Source organism: Panulirus ornatus, chromosome 57 (assembly GCF_036320965.1).
Source record: "Panulirus ornatus isolate Po-2019 chromosome 57, ASM3632096v1, whole genome shotgun sequence".
In the NCBI taxonomy this organism is placed as follows: Eukaryota; Metazoa; Arthropoda; class Malacostraca; order Decapoda; family Palinuridae; genus Panulirus; species Panulirus ornatus.
The window spans coordinates 4,172,757-4,191,732 of NC_092280.1; the positions used below are offsets into that span (position 1 = coordinate 4,172,757).

Below are 18,976 nucleotides of genomic sequence, written 5' to 3' on the forward strand. Positions count from 1 at the left end.
TGTAGTCCCTACGTAACTTTCCTGTAGTAGACTACGTGTTCCTCCTGATGGGGGAGGCTACGTGTAGTCCCTACGTAACTTTCCTGTAGTAGGCTACGTGTTCCTCCTGATGGGGGAGGCTACGTGTAGTCCCTACGTAACTTTCCTGTAGTAGACTACGTGTTTCTCCTGACGAAGGAAGCTACGTGTAGTCCCTACGTAACTTTCCTGTAGTAGGCTACGTGTTCCTCCTGACGAAGGAAGCTACGTGTAGTCCCTACGTAACTTTCCTGTAGTAGACTACGTGTTCCTCCTGATGGGGGAGGCTACGTGTAGTCCTTAGATAGCCTTACGTTCAACTCCGGTCGGTCAGTACGAAACCCAGTAACGCAAATGATGTTTGACGAATACGGTTAGTAAGACGAACTCTCTCACACAAAATACAAAGATTCCAGCAATCATTTAGTAACACAAACGATATAACAACATGTAACAAATAATGACTAACACAAACAATAACAAACAGCATCGATAGTTAGCACAAACAAACCACAAACGATCCCTTAAGTACAGTGATTCATGTGACATTAACGACACAAATTGATTCAGACAATCTATTATTTTAAAATGATTTTGAGTTATGAGTAATGAAAACGCGACCAACACAAACCAGGCCTCATACACACGGCCTCTGACCCTCGTGGTGTTGCGGTTAGCGTTTGTGACCGTGACGCATTCACGGTGCCGCCCAGGATCGAGTATGGCATAGGTTCGAATCCTCATTGCAGCCGTCAGCCCACAGTCAACACAGCTGTTCATCCATCCCTAGGGGTGGGTCGATGAAGTGGGTAACTGGCTCAGACTAGGGTATATATATATATATATATATATATATATATATATATATATATATATATATATATAAAGTAGCCATAATGAAACTGGATCTACAACTAACAGATCCCGACACACAAAAAGGACTAACACAGTCTATTACAAACAAGGATTAACACAAAACTAGTCTTGAAAAAGCAAGAACTACGAGACAAACAAGGACTGAAAATGTACAGTACCTCAAATGATCCCTAAACAAATACTGTAATTAGAAAGAAACCAATACAAAGAAGAGCAGAAACGTAGTCAACTTCCAAAGTTAACTTGATGTCAAGTTTGGCAGCGAACAAGACCAATGGCTCCTCATTAAGGCCGCCTTGAATGCTCTGTCTACTTCCAAGTAAAAAAGAAAGTTGAGGAAGTCAAACGTAACTTGACCTAAGTTGTGCACACATGAGTTTACCCTCTTCAGTTCCTCGGTCCCCGGCAGCAGTGAGAGATGATGGCCTTTTTCCCTCTTCCGTCCTAGGAGAAGAAATTCTCAGTCCCCCTCTCACAACTACCTCGATTTTTTTGTGATAAAGAAAAGATAAACTGTTCCTACTTGAATAGATTAATTTATTCTTATCTTAGGGAAAGATAATAGAGTTGTTAACTGTGTCTCTCTGGCTCTTAACACCAATCGAAGCTTTGGATCTGGTCGGACGTAGGAGAATGAACAAGATACCAGCGTAATTGCCTACATGTAATCACTCGTGTGTACAATGTGGCGGGAGTGGTATACCATCGTAGACCCCCCAATTCCTTCACTTTTCTTTCCGTACCTCGAGACTCTATCGTTAGATAGAGCCTGCTCGTAGCGCTCGCCGCACGTTATGTTGGAAGCTGGAGAGGGCGTGCGTCTGTGGCCTGAATGCCATCAACCCACGTATGTGAGGCAGAAAGAAAGAAAGGAAAGACTGCAACCTGGGGCTAGGATGGAGGAACTTGAGAACCACCACACTGCTGGCTCACTGACCCTTCCGATATCCAGGCGATTGCACCTCTGGTCAGTGGCTGCCTCCCACCTACTACCTCTGTGTGTGTGTGTGTGTGTGTGTGTGTGTGTGTGTGTGTGTGTGTGGTTACTTATTCACAAAGTACGAAGAGGAAGTTCTAATTTCATGAGGGCCCCCATTTCTTGAACTTTCCCAACTATCTTATAACTTTTTTTCAACTTTACGATGTTGTTAGTATTCTTAGCTTCATCATTTTGTTAAATTCGTCCTCTACTCTGATACTGTGAACACTTCTCTATGTCATTTCTAACAAGATTTTCATCCAGTGTCAAATTATGGCCTTGTGTTTGTTCTGTCTTGACATCCGTCGAGCATCTTTCATCTGCCGACGTCGTCAAACTGGCAGAAACATAATGTTATTCCAGTCCCAATATTGATATTAATTCAACGTCTAACCTTCCTCCCGCTTCACCGATGTTTTCAGCTTTGGTCCAACGCACATGACACCTAGATTCTGTCCTGATGATTCCTTAACCTCTTCCTCTACGTCTCTGGTTTCATCAAGCTCTTCCTACCCTCTAACACGCACTCTAACACGCACCTGGTTTTGTCAAACTCTTCCTACCCCCTAACACGCACTCTAACACACCTGATCCTCAGTAACCAACATTCGAAACCTTCCCTCTAACAAATCCTGTTTGTCGTCTTGATTTGTCTCTAACAGTAAATATTACGCTCTGTGTATCCCAGGTACGTACCTTTGTCTCAATGCCTCCAAGTCTGTCTCCTTTGTAGCGGTAAACATCCTCTGTATCTGCTCATCAAGCCAAAATTTGCTCGTTCCAATGGCCTCCTCCTCCTCCTCCGTTTTCAATAGTCTTTCATCTCTGTGTTATGAGCATCTTTTGTTGATCTGTCTCAAGGACATCCCTCAGAGACGACCATCCTGACCTTTTCCTCTGATACAGTTCACTCAAAGCGCCTTCCCTTCTCTGGTTACATTCCTCCTCCAATCCTTTCAAACTGATCTGATTATTTGATCAAATCCTTTAATGGTATTTGTGTCCCCTATTCTCCTCTTCCATCTGATGACACGTTATATGATCTATGATTTGATTTCTTATTCAATGCCTTTCCTCCAGTGGCCCGTAGCTTCTGATCTTGTTTTCTTTATGGCTACCAATCATTACCCTATCCTTGTGGTCCCAAGGGATTGGTCCATTAATTCTTCTGGTCTTATTTCCTCCATCCAATATGACACCCTGACCATCCCCCTTCATCCGGCTTCCTCTTAGCAAACCTAATACAAGTGTGTGGCAACAGTGTGTGTATGTCTTGAGCCAGAACCCCTCTCAGTGATGTGGTCTTGTTGGCACATCACATTTTACTCATGTAGTGTACAGTACTGCTCTACGTGTACTACACATTCAGCAACAGTTCACTCGGAGGTGGATAGATTTCTTAATGCAGTTCATAATATCGTTACGCAGCACCATGATCTTCACTATGTACGTTATCTGTCGAGATAGGGTCGATAACAGAGGTCACCTGACCCCCCCCCCCCCCATTACATTTCTCCACTGCTCCCCAAATCATAACAGATCATCAGTTTTATCAAATGTTCTGAGGACGAACACTACACTACACTATGATGTTCTTTTTTCTTTATGATTTTTTATGATTTTCTTTATGATTCTTAGATCATAGAACACTGTCTCAATTCCCTTGGTCACCTGCCAATTCTCCTTGGCTGCAAGTAGCCACCTCACGACGCCACATACTAAGGCTTGTAGTGACTTTTCCACCAGATTTCCAGCAACACAAACGCGGTGCTGGCAAGCAGCGTCTTGACAGAGAGTCTCGGTCTTAGTCCTCGACTCCTTTGTTCCGAGGAACAAGTGAGTGAATTGTGTAGTTCACAGAGGTTCTCAAGCCCCTCGGAGTCTGTATGCGGCTCCCAAACCGGTTTTCTGTGGTCCTTAGTCTTTCCCTGAAAAGATATTAGGCTTACTGCTTAAGGGCCCCCCCTAACTGCATACTGCTGTCTTAGTCGCTTTAGGGCCCCGAAAGAGAGAGGGAGTACAAACAAGAGGCAGGGTTAGAGAGAGAGAGAGAGAGAGAGAGAGAGAGAGAGAGAGAGAGAGAGCAGGGGTGAGGGGAAACAGTCGTTGTTGTCGACAAGAAAATGTACCATAAAGAATCTGAGTACGTGTCAGCGGCCGGAGTCGGGGCAGTGCAACGTTCCCTGCGCGTCGCTCGCTTCCACTGGCTCAGATCGGGGATGAAAATTTTTTTTTTTCTTTACTCTCTCGGGCACCACTACAGTGGGTGTCAGGTATCCTCCACCGGTCTGTGTGTGCGTGTGTGTGTGTGTGTGGTGTGTGAAGGACTTCATACTCCTGCGCATGAGCACAGCGTTCCTCTCCCCGCTGTCGGATCCCTCCCTCCCTCCCTCGCACCGGACGGTCTATGTGGCCAAGTGAACTTCGTGGTCGTCCCCTGCCTGAGTAGGAGGTCCTCAGAGACTTTCTGGGTTGCTGCCTAGCGACTCCTCAGGTACGTCCTTGATGCCGCCCTCACCACCTCCCTAGCGACTCCTTTGCATGGTTACTGTGGACACTTACTGTTGGCTCCGTCGTGGGCTCACAGGATGGTTCCTTGGCAGCCTCCTTCTGGCATGCGACGTGCACATGATTGCTTTATAAAGTGTGAGACGGAGAGGCGTTGAGGCTGGCTGGAGAGCGGGGGGCTATGATGCATGTGATAACCTGCGTCACCCGAGCTTACAACTCGCCCATCCCAAGTCCTACTGTAGCCGAGATACGCACATTAAGTCTCCCATATGATTACTGACTGACTTTGACACCTAGATCGTTGAGGTGCTTGTAGACGTGTAACACAAAGTCTCCAGTACATCTGCTCCGACTCACGGTTCCTGGAGAGGCGGGAGGAATCCACCACTCGCCTGGATACAGTGGCGTTGCTTTCACGGTCTTGCCATCTGGGTCTCGGCTGTCGACAGTATTGCCGTGTTAGATGCTGGGAGCTGCAGTGGTGTCTGGCTCCACCTTTGCCGTGAGTTGATCCCGCTAACCTGATGAAACAGGGGAGTAAGTCTGATGCTAATGCTGTCTCCGTACTACACCAGCGCCGCTCATACCAAAGCCTTGTTCTGTGCACCGTCACTGCTGCCATAAACACTGAGGGACGGCTCTGACGAGTGTGTCTGCGTGCGCCCATGGCTGTGGTGGCACGATGGCTAATAACGCCCCTCCCTTTGGACTTGACAGGATCAGCAGGTTCGGAACTGATGTACGACGGTGGCAGAGGTATTCTAACCTTTACCACGGACACCTGCGTTGCTGGGTTGGCTAAACCCCTCCCAGGGCTCCATTCCGACCCTTGGTGTAGAGTCCCATTAAGATTACCGTCCTGATATCTGACGTGAATATAGATTTGGGTCTATTTCTCGTCGTATCTTTAACTTATAAATACAGTGGGATGCGGCACTGCTGCCCTTACCCCAGGGCCTTCCAGTCCCTGTGAGGATTGTGAATTGAATCGAGAGGCGGATCATAGGCGGCGTGAAGCCTCGTCCAGCAACCACATTGCCACTGACATAAGCTATGCTAATACCGCTCTGATCCTATGTGGTTTGGAAACGCCCGGGTGCAGGACGGACCACAGACAACATGAGAGTGTATGCGTCCTTATGGTTATCTATAACACCTGAAGAAGGTGTTGAAGACTATTCATGTGGTGGTTGCGCCTAAAGGTTGAGGGCCTTCGTGACCCTGTTGATGGGCCCAAACAACCAACCAACCAACATTATACTGGCTCTTGTGGCTGGACGAGGAGGTGAAGCCTCTGGAACGACAGAAAATGAAACAACAAAGGCAAAGTCTCTACAGCCTTGCTTCAGGACACTCCACCTTGGGCCCATCTGCGTTCGAATCCTGGGCGCAGGAGTTGGTCCACAGTTCAACCCAGATGTTCATCCTCCCCTCGATGTGCCTCATTTACCATTGAAAAAGGTCCTCTACCTTGATACTGTGGCTCAAAGGAGGGGAAACTTCTGAGCAAAAAAAGAATGAATATATAAAGCAATAAATGATAACAGAAGTTCTGGTCAATAAAGCATTGGACTCCTCTGAGTCGAATATTTGCCTCTGTCTCTATCCGAGAAGAAGTGTCCGTCTCGGAGACAGTAGTTCTCTCCCGTTTTGCCACATCAGTTCACGTCTTGAGTCCCACCAACAACCTATTCTCAAGCAGCGCATCAAATCCTTCATCGCCACGATCTCCAGCAACCACTCGGCTGGAGCACGACCGATATGAACCACCACCATCGCCAGCAACCGATCGGCTGGAGCACGACCGATATGAACCACCACCATCGCCAGCAACCGATCGGCTGGAGCACGACCGATATGAATCTTGCGACCAGTCTGCTGCCGGAGGTGTACTGCTGTGTTATGACTGAACTCTCCTGATTCCGAGAAGGTGACCACGCTCGAGTGGACGAGACCACAAACCCAAACCCTTGCCTCCCGCAACAGGCAAGTCGATCACTCGTGTTAGAGAGGAGAGGTGGAAATGCTCAGAAGAGCAGAGTACCGTGTGAAGGCTGACGAGCAGAGAGAGCGCCCTCGGGTCTCAACAGAGCCCTGCAGCAGCGACAGGGCGCACGCTGCCATCATGTTGGCAGGGAGAGAGATGGTGGGGGTGGAGGAGGAGGAGGAGGAGGGTGGCGGTGGTGGTGGCAGGAAGTGATGGAGATGCGGGAGGGGGGTCTGTGGAAGACGGTATGGCCAGGAGGGAAGGGACACTAACGAGGGTGAGGGAGAGAAAGGCAGAGGAAGAGAGATGGAAGGGAGGGGAAGAGTAGTGAGGTACAGTGAAGGAGAGCGACAGTGAGGGCGGAGGAGGAAGGTGGTTGGGCACATGGTAATGAAGCCAAGGGAGATGGTGAGGTGAGGCAATTAGTAGTGAGGTAAAGGATGGCAGTGAGGGGGGGAACAGGGAGGTGATAAGGGTGGGAAGTGATGAGTCTGGGAGCTCGTGAGGCAGTGTTAGCGAGGGAAGGATTGTGAGGCAAGGAGGTGGTGAGGCAGGGGAGGGTCATGAGGCAGAGAGGTAGTGAGGGAGGGAGGTCATGAGGTGAAACAGAAAACAGTAGGGGTTGGAGGGAGGTCGTGAGGCGAGGCAGGAGGTGGGGTGCTGGCGGCGGCAACACAGATCAATACATGAGGGAGGAAGGCAGAGAGGGAGGGAGGGAGGGTCGGCCTGTGGGTGCCAGTCACTATCTCTATTGTTTACACCAGGTCAGCGTGGCGTGCGTGTCACACCACTGACCACCACCTCCCCTGGCACCACTCTACACCATGGCTTGTGCCTGCCCACTCTGCCCTACACGGGTCTGTACCCCCTCACCAACGAGCAATATCACTAAAAAAGAACCTCAACTTCCACCACAGGAACCTGTCACTACTTCTTCACTCTGGGCTTTTCCCCCCCTCGCTTTCCGCCTCTTTCAACCTCACCTGTCACTGTGTTCACTGCTGCTCTTCTGCTATATCTTGAGGTTCGCACTTGCCAGTCACTAACACCTCCTTCGGCACTGTTGCCGTCACTGATATAGTCACTAGATTCTGGTAAGCCCGAGAGACAGGAGCTGGTGAGGGAGGCTCAGAGAGACGGAGGAGAGGACGGTATCTACGCAAATGACACACCGACTTTAAAACCAGGATGGAATGATAAACTTGTCATGTTATCGTGGCATCGGTGACACGAAGGATTAGCATAGGTGGAGCAGGGCGCTGGGTAGGTGGAGCGTGTTGTCGGGCAGGTGGAGCGGGGCGCAGAGCAGGTGGAGTGTGGTTGGTGAGGGGCAGATGGAGCGTGGCTGGTGAGGGGCAAGTGGAGCTAGGCTTGTGAGGGGCAACAGGAACATGCCGTCGGGCAGGTGGAGCGGGGCTTGAGAGGGGCAGGTGGAGCGTGGCGTCGGGCAGGTGGAGCATGGCGTCGGGCAGGTGGAGCAGGGGCTCAGAGCAGGTGAAGTGTGGCCTCGTGCAGGTGGAGCGGGGCGCAGAGCAGGTGGAGTGTGGCCTCGTGCAGGTGGAGCGGGGCGCAGAGCAGGTGGAGTGTGGCGTCGTGCAGGTGGAGCGGGACGCAGTGCAGGTGAATTGGGGCTCAGGGTAGGTGAAGCGTGGCGTGGAGCGGTGGAGCAAGGTGTAGCGGTAGCGTAGCAAGGCGTAGGGCAGGCGTAGCATACCGTGGGGTACGTAGAGCAAGACGTGGTTTGACAGCTCATGTCCTGATGCTGGTCGCGTTGGGGGACAACACACACACACATCGAGCCGTGAGCGTGATAAATGATTCTCATACCTCCTTCGTTTCAACTCAGGATCAGTGTGAAGTTGTCAGTCGCAGGTCCAAGCGAGCGTCCACAATGAAAGTAGAACATTAACTTGACTCGTCCGTCAACTAATGACTCCCTCTGTCACCTTAACCCAAAGAGTCTTTAACAGATTGTGTAACCTAACCTCTCCCTCCTTCCCGACCCGATCAATGTACAATTAACTCCCGGATTTGATGAGGCGAATTTCTTTCTTTAGTGACATATTCTGGTCGAATTCTACCTCGTAAGACGATTCCACACCACATTTCCCCTCCCTAGCCAACGCCCTCCCACTTAACCCATGTCCTCTCCAATGTGTTTCCCCCCCTGAGCAACACCCTCTGAGTCCTCTCCTAGCTACAGGTGGGTGAGGCGTATGGGCTAGGATGGTATACCTCCTCACACCTTAAAGGAGTGTGCCTCTGAGCCATAGCTTAGGTTCCCGCCCGGCTTTCCCCCCCCCCCCCCCCCTCTCGTCTGCGTTAAAAGAAAAAAAAAGACTCAAAACCTTCCCTTTCCCCCGCCTTGGTTCAGCCCAGCCCTAGGGAGAGCAGGCTCTAGCCCCTCGAACTAACGTCTCGTCGCTCTCAGTTCTGTCTCTCGTCTTCGGAATAATCTCTCTCTCTCTCTCTCTCTCTCTCTCTCTCTCTCTCTCTCTCTCTCTCTCTCTCTCTCTCTCTCTCTCTCTCTCAGAAGAGCACTTAGAGGACCAACGTTCCTTCTTGCAGATCATCAATACGACAATTCACGAGACGAGAGGTACTAGTGGCCTCTCCTGAGCCACTCCTGTCTCCAGGATTTTGGCGAATCTCTTGTCGAAGACCTCGACAAGGGGGATGTGTGTCTCGAGTGTTGATTAGATTTTCTCTTCTTCAGGATTTTCTGTTTTTCTTTTTTCCCAGTCGCACCACCGCTGTTGTAGTCGTTCAGGGAAGTGTCTTCTCCCTCTGTTCTTGTCAACAGTGTTGTCCTCTCAGGGTCCAGAGTCCACAGACTGTCTTCTTCCTCCAGTCTATAAAGCTATTCACATTTGAGCCAGCAACTCCCCTCGCAGGTCCCTTAATTCACTTTAGTTCCCCCTCTCACACTGAACCTACTTACTCCCTTAATGCGGACCTAAGCAGCGCCTTAGGGTTGGAAAACATAAACTTTTTATAGTCCACGCTGAAAAGAAAATGTCGTTTCCTCTCGCATCTTTCTAAATCTCATTCATTTCCCCACCAGCAAATTTCAGAGCATTACAGATGAATAACATACACGCGCTATGCATAACCACCTCCCTTACCTATACCCTGGAAACCCCACGTACTTACCATTGCAAAACCTGCTTCCCAAAAGCTGAGGGGAATGTTGCAGCGGTGCCACATTCATTTCCCTTCCAAATGGCTATTTCATATCAATAAGGGTTTTGATTTTGGGCGGGTCTTTGAGGCACCGCTAAGATGGCTCCTCTTCCATCTCTCTCTCTCTCTCTCTCTCTCTCTCTCTCTCTCTCTCTCTCTCTCTCTCTCTCTCTCTCTCTCTCTCTCTCTCAAGTGGAACCAAAGATCTTCTACCCGAGTAACTCTCGTGCTATTAATTCTCCTCAGCCATCCCTTTTCTGTCCACTGTTGTGTTACTTATTTCTTTCGATTCTACGAGTATCATTTTAGCCACTTCTCTTTTGAATGGTCTGCTTGCGTCCCGGTCCCTAAGACACTGGACTTCTAGCACGCAATTAACCGCTTTTTCCTCTAGTTACGATATGTAGACCAGCCACACGAGGATGAACCATTATGTTGCCTTCTCTCTCTCTCTCTCTCCGTGCAGCGAAAGCTGTGGCATTCTTTCCCCTCGCTCATTTTTATCTCTTCCTTTGACCTTTACTGTTTCAAAAGCAGGATCTACAAGCTCAAATCCCCTTTTGAATACACGTATTTTTCATTGATAATCTCTCATTATCTAAACTTTTTAAATCACCATGGCTTCGATTTGAGCACGACACGAGGCGTGGGGTGGGGGGGGGGAGGACAGTTACCTGGGAGACTGAGGTCAGGGCGTGGGTGGGTGAGAGTAAAACATAACGGAAGTGAGGGAGCGGGAGACCGTGATGGAACTGCCTAGACCATCATGCCTCCACATGACACAGGAGACGGTATAGCCCTCCCAAGCCTGGCTCACCAACCCCGCTGGGGGACACGTCGACACACACAGACACACACAGACACACACACACACACACACACACACACACACACACTCACCTCCTCCTGCCCACACCTTGAGAATAATGCCCCTCGCTTTCTTTCTCGAAGATAACCATAAAAAGAAAATGGTGATAGTTTAAAGTATTGGAAACATTATGTACATTATTCCGTCTGCAACTGGATTTGCAACACTGAAAGTCTCATTGCTGAGGGAGCGTGTGTGTGTGTGTGCAACATCACTAATGACATCATCGGCAAAGATAGCTCAAGTAGGAGGCGATGTTGACTGAGGAGAAGGTCACTTGCTCCCAGGGGCTACGTGCACCGCCCACACCAGCACGTGCTGTGGTGTCCACGTGCACCGCCCACACCAGCACGTGCTGTGGTGTCCACGTGCGCCGCCTACACCAGCACGTACTGTGGTGTCCACGTGCGCCGCCCACACCAGCACGTGCTGTGATGCCTACGTGCACCGCCCACACCAGCACGTGTTGTGGTGTCCACGTGCGCCGCCCACACCAGCACGTGCTGTGATGTCCACGTGCACCGCCCACACCAGCACGTGTTGTGGTGTCCTCCACGTGCACCTCCCAATCAGCACGTGCTGTGGTGTCCACGTGCACCGCCCACACCAGCACGTACTGTGGTGATCACTGAAGAAATTCCTTTCCTACGACTTGTTAACACACACACACACACACACGAACGCCACATCCAGGACTGTAGTGTGATCGACTGCTGGGGTCATGAGGACTGAGGAGCTGGTGTCCAGACAGCTGTTCTTCGCCAGGGTCAAGCTATCAGGAACTGTACATCCAGCGGCCACATAGGATACTCACTTCATGAATTATGGTCATCTTTTTTGGTCTGTCTGTGTGTCTCCTGTAGCCACCTCAGCAGGAAGCCTAATCATCAACACATACCTATGTAAACAGTCTTACACAAACACCTCTTATGGTTCTCAACGTAACTTTGGATGTTATAGTGAGCGTTGATCCTTGCCCGGGATCTGGGGTCTGTGAATTCCTTTTTCAAGGGTCGTGTCCTTAGCATAACTCTTCCAGGTGCTGTGCTGGAACCCCAAGCCTCACACTTCCAGGCGTTGGGCTGGACTCCAGGCCTCACACTTCCAGGTGCTGTGCTGGAACCCCAAGCCTCACACCTTCAGGTGCTGTGCTGGACCCGAAGCCTCACACTTCCAGGTGCTGGGCTGGACTCCAGGCCTCACACCCTCCAGGTGCTGGGCTGGACTATAGCCCCTCGATTCAAGCTGCTCCCAGCGACCAGGTTTGAGAGGGAGTGATTGTGGTATGGGTGTTTCAGGAGGCATCGCCCAGTGCTGTAGGAAACAAGGTTCCCTCATACCTCATAGAGCAGGGACTGTCAGCGGCGCCACCGGGTCTTTCCCTCTTCACTCCCCTTCCGTAGAGAGGCGCCTCTGAGGGCCAGCGGAGCCTGGTTCTTGAGGCGTTAATCTATTACGTCAAGAATCATAGGACGATGGATTTAGGTGGTGAGTGTGTGTGTGTGTGTGGAGGGCGCTCCACGTTCCTGGATCACTGGAAGCTGGACGTTAGACGCCGCCTGGGGTCCATGTGTGAGGCTGGCTGTGTGTAGGCCTACACCGCTCTCTCTTTTTTTGAGTGGGACGAGATTTGCGATGGTGAGAGGGAGGGGAGAGGGGGTAAAGCCTTGCGCCGGATGAGGCTTGGCTACGAGGGGAACTGCTGGGGGACCGGCCGAGGTAAGCTCCGTGGGGCGAGGAGTGTGTGTGCTGGAGGCTATCAGTCCAATCTGGTGCGGGTGGCTGAGGTGGGCCAGACTGCCCGAGTGACAATGATAGCCTCTGACACACGTGTTGGGACGATGTGATGTTAGCCCACCACACGGAGCCGCCACCACCACCACAGCCAACACCACTACCACCACCTCCACCGCCAACATCACTACCACCACCACCACCGCCAACATCACTACCACCACCACCACCACCGCCACCACGTACTGGGTATTATGGATCCTCACACGTATAATAATTCATCCCGGCAGCGACCTTGGCCTAACCTGATACAAGGCCGTACGTCACTCCCTGAAACGAGAGGTCTTGCGCTCGGCCGACACAACATTAATGATTGATATTACTCCATCGTTAATGTTAATCACCAGCGATGTACAGGCGCCTCCCACTCTCTCTCTCTCTCTCTCTCTCTCTCTCTCTCTCTCTCTCTCTCTCTCTCTCTCTCTCTCTCTCTCTCTCTCTCTCTCTCTCTCCTGTTCGTCGACGTAATTCCTTGTAATCGAGGAATTTGGCGCATTTATGCACGGCTTATTTGCCTGTTCCCACCGGACGCCATCTTTCCCCTGACGATATGGAACATTATGGTGTGTAATCACCACCGGGAACCGTCTTTATTGAGGGTTGTGGGTCGCTTTCTTGCCACTGGAGTGAGGGAAGGGTTACCATAGACCGCCACTTCAGCAGGTGAAGGAACCGATACACGATCGACCATCCCCCACACCCCAGGCCGCCCGCCAAGGGTGCACTGGTGTGAATACTGCTGAGGCGGGTCGAGTTTTACACTCGTGTTGTCCCGTCTCTTTAACCCGTGTGTACACTAGGTCTTGCTCTACGTATACAACACACGGCAGCTCAGACGCCAGGTACACTCCTGCATCTACCAGCCCTAAAGAGGAGTGAGAACACCTGGGTTGGATGCGTGCCGCCCGATGCCCTATCTGGGACCCCACACATGGGGTCTTCATAGAGTGGTGAGTACAGACATATGTACGGACAGATTGTGGTTCGCTCGCCAGATGTCCCCCACAAGTTTCCATGTATAATTAATGTTTTATCTCGTGATCGCTGTGGAACAAGGCTTTTGGCCATTTTATGTTACGCCACACCATACGAGTTATTGATCTGAAAAATAATATATTCCCAGTACTCACCACTCACCCACTGTCCTCACCCACCCTCAATACTCACCACTCACCCACCGTCCTTGCCTCAGCCTTGGTTGAGTCACTCAATGTCTCCACCCATTGAAGGCAATACGTTCCTCCATCAGGCATCAGCTGTGAACTGTTGCGACGGTGGACAAGTTTTCCAGCGGGTCCACGAACGGAAACAAGCCTGGTCACTCCACCAGCTCCACACACGAACATTAGGCTAGCCCCGCCCGCCCAACACAAGTGGGGAAATCCAGAGAAACTCTCGAGGCAAACTTTACATAAACACAATCCTCCGCGCCCTAACTTGGCGCCGCTTCCTCCGTCACGGACTTCGTCGTCCTGAACGGATATAGCGCCTCGCTATCTGTATCGGGAGGCCAGACACGGATCCTGGGTGACGCCCGGGTCGGTGAGGCCTAAAGCGTTGTTTTTGTTGTTGTTGTTGACACGGATGATAACGATTGTGTGTTGGAGGCCCGAGCGTTGGTGTCAGTGGCTCGGGTGTTCCTGGGGTGTGTTGTAGCTGGCCCAGGTGTTGCTACATGGGGTACGGGAGGTTCAGTCGGCTTGCTCTGCTGTTGTTGGCTGAGGCATCTTGCTGCTTCGCGTCTCTTGGCTTTCGTACTGGATGTTCTTGTCTGTAACTACTTGTGATTTTGCTCGTATAGGCATATTGCTGTTATCTCTCGTCAGTTGTCGTCTCTGTTATCATCTGTGGTGGCCTGTTGTTGGCTCTGTTATCATCTGTGCTGGCCTGTTGTCGGCCCTGTTATCATCTGTGCTGGCCTGTTGTTGACCCTGTTATCATCTGTGCTGGCCTGTTGTTGGTCCTGTTATCATCTGCGCTGGCCTGTTGTTGGATCTGTTATCTGTGCTGGCCTGTTGTTGGCTCTGTTATCATCTGTGCTGGCCTGTTGTTGGCTCTGTTATCATCTGTGCTGGCCTGTTGTTGGCTCTGTTATCATCTGTGCTGGCCTGTTGTTGGCCCTGTTATCATCTGTGCTGGCCTGTTGTTGGTCCTGTTATCATCTGTGCTGGCCTGTTGTTGGCTCTGTTATCATCTGTGCTGGCCTGTTGTTGGCTCTGTTGTCATCTGTGCTGGCCTGTTGTTGGCCCTGTTATCATCTGTGCTGGCCTGTTGTTGGCCCTGTTGTCATCTGTGCTAGCCTGTTGTTGGCTCTGTTGTCATCTGTGCTGGCCTGTTGTTGGCCCTGTTATCATCTGTGCTGGCCTGTTGTTGGCCCTGTTGTCATCTGTGCTGGCCTGTTGTTGGCTCTGTTGTCATCTGTGCTGGCCTGTTGTTGGCTCTGTTATCATCTGTGCTGGCCTGTTGTTGGCTCTGTTGTCATCTGTGCTGGCCTGTTGTTGGCTCTGTTGTCATCTGTGCTGGCCTGTTGTTGGCTCTGTTATCATCTGTGCTGGCCTGTTGTTGGCTCTGTTGTCATCTGTGCTGGCCTGTTGTTGGCTCTGTTGTCTCGCTGCCTCGTGCGGTACCACGTTTGATGAATCCCTGGGATCATTACTGGTGTCGGATGACCTCGTCTGGCAGCCACTCCTGCAGGCAGGGTCGTCGCAGCCGTAGGGTTCATGGCCTCATCTACATCCCTGAACCATCGTCGAGCCAGGGACCCGGGAAAGGTGTGGCCACAGCCCGACAACGAATCGAGGTTTTTCCCCTTTTTTTTGGCCTCTCCTCCCGTAACTCGGCCCTGTCTAGAGGGCTTCTCGCTCTCTAGCGCTGACAGTGTGGTTTGAAATGAGTTCAGGTCAGATCCAATTTAGCAATTCAGATCTCGAGAAACTAACACTGTCTTTCTTTACGTTATCTGAGACGCCACGGGTAACTGGACGCCCTAACCAAGGCCATCTCATTAACGCTACATATATTGATACCTTAGCGTTAGCCAGGTACCCATTCCCTCGACCAAACCCTCGGGTAGGATGAACAGCTGGGTGGACTGTGGACCCACGGCTACAACCAGGATTCGAACTATTTTTCATCAAGCTTCAATTTTGAGAGTACTAGTTTTCCTCAGAGGTTTGTCAGTACCCTAAAAGAACGTTCTGGTGTAGGTTGGATGAAGCCAGGATAAGTCACGACCTGAGGAGGGCCAGTGTCCAGCCCTCTCGTCCCAAAGACACAGTCGCCACCTCGCTACCAAAACTGTACCGAGGACCCGACACAGTTCCACGGGCGTCCTGAGGTTCACTCTGGCGTCGGCCACGAACGCCTCCTCGAAGTTCCCGAGCGACGACACAAGTCTGGACCCCATGGAGGAGGAGTGACAGTCCTAGTTATGACTCCAGCCTCAGCGAGTGACCCACCATCTTTGCCAGGGAGTTCCATCCACTCGCCACCACAACACATGTGACCAAGACTTCTCGCCCCGACCCTCGGCCCGGGGGCGAGGCGGGGCTGGGGGGAATACATTAGCATAAAGACACAGTTCTTGAGGATGTTTATGATAAAGAGAATATTTATCTCGCGTGTACCACAAGGGCGCCGTGCGTGTCTCCCTCACATGCTGTGTGTGTGTGCAGGAATGTTGTTGTATATTTTTTGGGGGGAACGACAATTCCTTTTGATGTTCCTCATTAGAAATGTAGGAACGTCCTTGCGGATGTAGTGGGGGGGCCTCATGACGGGGGGCCCCAGGAATGGTGGTGACGATGAAGAAATTTGTGGAGGTGTGAGAGAGAGAGAGAGAGAGAGAGAGAGAGAGAGAGAGAGAGAGAGAGAGAGAGAGAGAGAGAGAGTGAGTGGTGAGTGAAGGTGAACTGTGAGGTGATGTAAATAAGGGTGATGTGGTGTACATGACAAACATGATGTAACAAAAGCAAGAATGATGATATTGTGTAAATTATAATGAACTGGTGTAAATGCCTCATGTGGTGTAAATGACAGAGTTGATGTAAATGATGGTGATATGGCGGAGATTACAGTGACACGGTGTAAATTTATGGGTGGTGTAAATGACACTGAAATGAGGTAAATGTCAGAGATGTAAATGGTGGTAAAATGATACTATTTAAAGTCATTTTGATGAACACGACTTGATAAGGAGGAAGGAACAGCGCAAGATGACTGACCCCCTCCTGCACCACCCCAGCCGCCCTGACTCACCCCGTCCTGCGCCACCCCAGCCACCCTGACTGACCTCCTCCTGCGCCACGCCCTTCCAGGTGGCTGGACAGGGTGTTGGGACTCCCTCCTTCTTGCCTGGAAGGAGGGACAGGTTCTGCGAGTTGAAGAATTTGGGAGGGGTGTTCTGGGAGGTTCCCCGGGGTTGCGTGAAGGCACGGGCTTTGGAGGCGAAGACAGTGGGAGGTAGGTTTCTTGGAGGGTTCTTGGAGACGTGGTGAGCAACAGAAAGTTTTATTAAAAGGAGAGGAAGAGTTGGAGGATGATGGACCCTCGGGATCAACCCAAGTGATCCACTGTCTGCCAGTCGAGTCATTTGGGTCGTCCTTCAACTGGGTGACTGACTAATCTACCAGTTCTGTCTACCAGGAGGTCGCCACATCCCCTCACCTGTCAACCAGTAAAGAACACCCTACTATGCCATACAATTATATGGAATAAATGAATAACTAGTCATTTATCGTATCTGGGATTCCACCGTCCAGTGTGGCGTCTGTGTCATGCCTCAGTGCCAGATATAGACGGCTGGCGACGCATGCCTCTTGTGACCTGGTGCATGACAACACACACACACACACACACACACACACACACACACACACACACACACATACACACACACACACATACACACACACACACACACACACACACATACACACACATACACACACGCACGCACGAGCGCGCGCGTCCCTGGCGTTCTGATGGCACAGTCATGCAGAAACTGTGGAAATAACAGGGACGAGTGTGTTACCCTTGTAACTACTGGCCTTAAGCTTGTCCCGCTGATGAGTCCTGTGTGTGAGCTGGTCCCTCCTCCTCATCCTCCTCCTCCTCCCCTCCTGCCGCCGCCTCACATCATGTCAGGCAAAACACACACAGACTGATAACATGTAGGCCAATATAGTCAGTGTCACAACACGGGGTCATCTGGCTCTACTGTGTTGCGTAACCTGTATGACGAACACGTAAGTTATGGGACATTATCATAATAATTCGAGGATACTATCAGCTCATTTGTCCTCGTATGGTTTGTGTTCTTAGTGAGGGTATTGATCTCGATGCCCTAGTGTGGACTCTGCCAAAATGACCTTCCTTACTGATGACCAAAGCTTCATACATCGAGAGGTATCCTCTGGCTTGCAGGTGAGGGAGGGTCAGTATTGGTGTCTGATGCTCTGCTATGGAAAGTCTCCCACAATGATTCCTAATACTGTTGGTTTTCTATAAGTAGATCTCTGACCAGTGCTTACATTATGATGATACATTAACTCCAAAATCTGACCAGTGTTTAAGATATACCAACTCCAAATCTGGTTAGATGTAATGCCTCCAAGATCCAATTTCTGCCCATCTCTCTATCAAAAGTTCCCCACAATTTTCCCGTTTTTCGACAGTTCTGTAATTGCACCTCTTGACTCAGTGAAGATACTTGGAATTATTATAACAAAATCTCTAGTTGGAAATCCCATATTACCGAAATGCTAAAGTTTGCCTCGAAGAAACTAGGAGTCCTGTTTAGATGTCGAAGTTTCTTTTCTTCTGAGCAGTTGCTCCGTTTATATAAAGGATTGATCCGTCCTTGTATGGAGTACTGCTCACACATCTGGGGTGGTTTTAGCTCTACATCCTTAGTGGACAGAGTTGAGTCGAAGGCTGTCATACTTTTAAATTTTCCCAGGATAACTCCAAAAGTTGACCCCCTTCGGCTTACGCCACAATGTTGGATCACTTTCCCTCTTCTATAGGTTTTAGCTCCCGAGAGTTGTCTGCCTGTGTGCCCCCCACTACTAGGCAGGCCACGCACTATTCGGCAAGCTGGTGCGTCGCAAGATTATTGTGTGACCATTAGCAACACGAGCATGGGCCTTTTTGACAACCGTTTCTTCCCCCACAGGACGAAGCTTTGGAACTCTCTGCCTTCTCATGTCTTTCCCAATAACTATGAACTGGCAAAGTTTAAAAGACATGTTTTTCACTTCCTCCAGAATTCGTAAGCACTCCGTTTTCACTTCATTTTTCCCTCTCATTAACTTAGCTATATTTCAATTAAAGCCAGGCCTTGATGTGGACTTTTGTCCATGACTGGAACCTCCAACGTCAAAAACACACAAAAATTAATCCTTCTCTTCTTACATTTCTTTAAGCGCTCTTTCAGAATTTCTGTAAATTTTTCTTCTTTAATCAAACACACATTACTTTTCAATAGTCCAGCTTGATTTGATTTCCTTTTGCCATTTCCTCGAGGCAGGTCGAACATCTGCGTAGGAGAACTTTACATACTTTTTTATGATCTTAGAAGAGAGAGAGAGAGAGAGAGAGAGAGAGAGAGAGAGAGAGAGAGAGAGAGAGAGAGAGAGAGGGTCAGTGTGGGTGTATTCTTATTGATTGAATCACAAGTGCACTGATAGTCTGCTATGTGCATCATCATATCTCTATGTAAAGGCTATATGTAACTGTGTTGTGGAGGCGGAGTGTTCGC

At 50.3% G+C, this 18,976-nt stretch overlaps 1 protein-coding gene across 2 annotated transcripts in view; it reads left to right on the forward strand.

Moving 5' to 3' along the window:
* Positions 1-18,976, forward strand: part of LOC139766109 (uncharacterized) — a 136,294-nt gene that overhangs the window by 58,759 nt on the left and 58,559 nt on the right. The window lies entirely within an intron of this gene.